Below are 4,368 nucleotides of genomic sequence, written 5' to 3' on the forward strand. Positions count from 1 at the left end.
CTCTAAACAACAAACGTGTCTAGTTACAATGATAAGGTTGAGATCGGACGTCAGCATTATCAGGCGCCTCTGGCAGCCGCTTCAGTTCATGTAACGATCTCACCTTCCCTCCCATCCCACCCCAGGGGAGGACATCCACCACACAGTAATCTCGTGCGTGGGAAATTAACGTCTCCTACCCCTAACCCTGCAGGAGACGGGGCCTACGGTTTATTCGTCCTTATCCGAGAAAACTAGAATATCTATCCATTTCTTGATATTATAGAAAGGTAGCAATAGGATGGATAAACGAGCAAATAATTGTTTTAACCAAACATGGAACGCAGATGAGCACGCGCAACCCTTTTTTGCGTAAAATTACTCATATATGGTCTCTGATTGGTTGCTTTTCCCGGGTTGGTATTATTCTTTTCAAAAGTTCCAAAATGGCTTTGGACGGTAACGTTAGGTCATTTAGCCAGGGCTTTCACATTTGTGAAGAATTTCCCTAACAATTTCTCAAAACTGACCATAGATGTACGCTGAACCTTTTCTACTTAATAAGAACTAGTCTCTGTGGGATTCATGCATCTTGGGAAATAAAATGTTCCACCCCCCTTCAAATTTTGCACGTAGTTAGGCACACAGTAGGGATTCACAAATATTCCCTTTTTGAAAGACTGCAGCACTCTTATTGCACTCTCCATCTCAAGCCCAATACAACAATACAAATTGGTACTTCTACCAAACATAGTGATATTATTCGTCTTTACCCTGCTGCATTCAATTTTCCCTGAGAGTGAATGTGAACACACAAATAGAATATTTATTTCGGTAAGGTTCGGTCATTTTCACCGGCTCTAGGATAAAAACAAGGAAAACGTTTCACCTGAATTTCTCCTTTTCTATATGCTTGTAATAGGGGACATATTATCTGGTTTCTGAAGCCCGCTTCGGCTCCAGAGCATCCTTCTTGGATCAAAAGGCTGACAAAGAGAAACAATTCGCGCACTGAATTTTTACTTCTGATGGACTGCATAACTAAAGGTAAAGTTTGGCCTGATACAGTACCTTTCCCTAGGTGACTACCATTTAGAAGTTCCAACCAATGCAGAATAGTTTCCTTTCAATTCCCTAAATTGCAACGATTAAAATGGAATACAAATGATTGGACTCGTAACAGTTCAAATTTATCTTTGTACTAGTTGTTTCTCCTATGTTTCAAATTCATTATTACAATTACGGAAAATAGTTTCAAATTGTATGAACAAGAAGACAAAGTCGGAAGATCCAACATCTAATTGTTTCTGCTGGTCGGTATTTGTAATCACTGTACACTGGAAGACTTGATTAAAAACAAACTCTCATTGGCTCATTTAGGCAGATGATCGATAACTATATCGTTCGCCGAAACTATCGTAGATACGTTTAGGAAATTATTCTTCGTGATCCGTTTGGTAACGGATTTTTTTGCAAAGTAATGTTTCAGTGAAATACCCAGAACTAGTCTCCAATAGTTGCTAAATGATTTGAACTAGATGTGTGTCATATTTCATGAGACGTTTGTATTTGTCGAACTTGTAGTTTCAGTGAGCTGTTTTAATTAGTCAGTGAACAGAAACACTGCACCTGTCGCGTGAAAGGTTCTCCCCTTACTGAGCGATTATTTTTGTTTAGAGCATCGCGTAATTGCGCTATTGTTTCAAATTTTAAAAGGAATTTTGAGTTCTGAAAACAAATCGTAACTATACTTTAATCCTGACTTCTTTTTTTGCGGTCAGACAGGATATTATTCTCAGCTCGAGTTGATAAATGATAAGTTATTAGGTGTCAAGTAAAGTTAAACAAAGTTACAATAATCGAAGTATTCTGTTTAATCTCCTACCTTTAATTTATCAAACCACAAAAGAATCTGAACCTGGTGTTAATGAGAAAGTTTTGTTCTTTATATAAATCGCCCTGCCGCTCTAACTCTTACCTAAACAGTTCAATTTATCTTTATTGTTGCAAAAAAGTTTCGATGAGCCGTTTTCTCCTCGTTGATAACAATTGATCTATACTGGGTGCGTTCCCGTAATTTACGAACTTGACAGAAAGTCTAATCAATACGTTTTACTTTGCCATGTCATGGTCTAGTGGATTTATCGCTGGAGAGGGAAAATGGACAGAGGTGAGGCTAGAGAATACTCAGTTATTTTCATAAAGTAACAGGTACAAAAACAAAAACCACGGTATGACATTGCTATATGGAATTTAGCTAACACTTTAGTTTATTGCGCAGTCGTGACTGTCAGATGGAAGCTTAAATTCCCCATCAGAATGACGATTGAAATCAGATAAAAAATTGATGCAGTTCACAGTGATTCAATGGTAAAAAAAAACTAATAATCTGGATAATAACAAAAAACTTAAGTTTGCATCGAGCTTTATATTGTTAAATAATGCGCCTTTGAAGTCGGTGATTCTCCAAAAATTTCAAATCAGGCTGATGTGGCTTTCTTGTTCTGAAAATTTAACAATCAGTATTGAAATCATCAAATGAATATTGCGTGGCTGGAATCACTGTATTTCTTGTTCTACACCCCACTTATAGCATATCTGTGGACTGAAGAACTGCTAGAAAAAAATATGCACTCCTTGAAACTGGCTTTGCTGAAAGCTCTTGCCTCACACAATGACTGAATTAGAGAAACTGTTGTTGATGATACATGGAGCTTAGCCAACCAATGATGATCGTACATACTATCAAACCGCGTGGCTGGGATATTTCAAGTAACTTGTTCTATCAGTAGGCAGGATGTAATTTGCTATTATAGCTGCTTAAGAAACAAGAACAAAACAAAAAAAACAGGTATGAATTTATTTAGTTTGTTCTTGTCATGACGATGCAACCAAATCTTATTCTTAGTTAAGTTACAGTAAGAAGTAAAAAAATTAATGTTAAGTGATTCAAATAGATCTTTTCTTGGCTCCTCTTTTTAAAAGATTAAAGTCTTCCTGTTATTTGTTGTTTAGAAAAAATATCTCATCGAAAGCCCGCATTACGTGCCTAATGCCGCGCCAGTGTTTATACCAAAGAATTACGCGTCTAGGTTCTTTTAGGCCCATGAAAACAAATAAATTCTCCTCTAGGTCTGTTGTCATTCGTTCAAAACGGAACAAAAAACAGCATGATTGCTTTTCATAAAGATTTTTCCATAAAATCAGTACAAGGGCCGCCAAGAAGACGCGAGGGCGGATAGTTGCATTTAGTAATTCAGATTGCAAGACCTACTATCTCGGTACCGATCAGACAAGTTTTTCTCCTAAGCTCTTCTGAGTGAACAAGTGCTATCGATTCCAGACCGCGCAGGTGATAAACTCAAGATTACGATGAATGAGTTAGTATACTCGGCAAGCGATTACGTTTCAACAAAGTTCAACTTTGCTTGCACGTTGTTAACTTTGAAAGCCGGCAGAGAATGTCAGTTTTCGAAGAATATTTTGTTTCATTCACTTGTCCGCAGTTACTCACTTATCAATACAGTACCAGCTTCTTGAACGCAACGGAAAGCTCTGTTTTAGGATTTCCTTTAATAATTATCTCATGAGGGGCGCGCACCTGTTTGCTTACCTTACCTAAATAAAGAAAATATGATCTCTCATTTTGGTAATATCTTTCGTCCTTCTTGGACAGAATTAATCATTCTTACTGAAACGGGGTGTCACATCATTTTTTACATCTGGCATTTCCAAAAACTTTAATACTAGTGGCTGGTTAGATGTGTTTATAATAATAAACTTGAGAATTGTCTGGGGCAAAAACCTTTTAACTTGTTGCACTACCTATCGTGTTCAATAGTTGACCACATTATTCTGCATATGATAAAAAATTGGCCGCTTTACAAGCTGTTTAACAATAGCCTATGAGCCACAAACATGGCTTCCATATACAAAACAATTAAAACAATCATTTGCAGAGTTCTGTCCGATGAGAGAATTAAATCTAATACAAAGAGTTTCCAAGCCATATCAATCTTTTGAACTGTCAACATAAAGGTTCCTCAATAAAAACAACGAAAACAAAAGAAACTTGTTTTTATATCTAAACGTCGCATCATAACTGTGGTCAGCCTGGTTCATTATTTTTATGATTCCATCCCGCCAATTTAGTTCACGGCGGTCTGGGTTGATGTTCGTTTTCAGTCATTCTTGTGGGTAAAACAAGCCGGGTGGGTGCGTGTTGATGTGTTTAATTAACTGCAAAATTAGCTATTCTTTGAACAGAGAGTCCATACATGGCAGGTCGCAAAATCACCTCACACATAATAGCCTTAGAAGCTTCCAACAGCGTCAAGTCCATGATATTTGCAATAATTACCTTCATCGGGAGTTGATAAGCTCTCAACT

Source organism: Stylophora pistillata, chromosome 1 (assembly GCF_964205215.1).
Source record: "Stylophora pistillata chromosome 1, jaStyPist1.2, whole genome shotgun sequence".
Classification (NCBI taxonomy): domain Eukaryota; kingdom Metazoa; phylum Cnidaria; class Anthozoa; order Scleractinia; family Pocilloporidae; genus Stylophora; species Stylophora pistillata.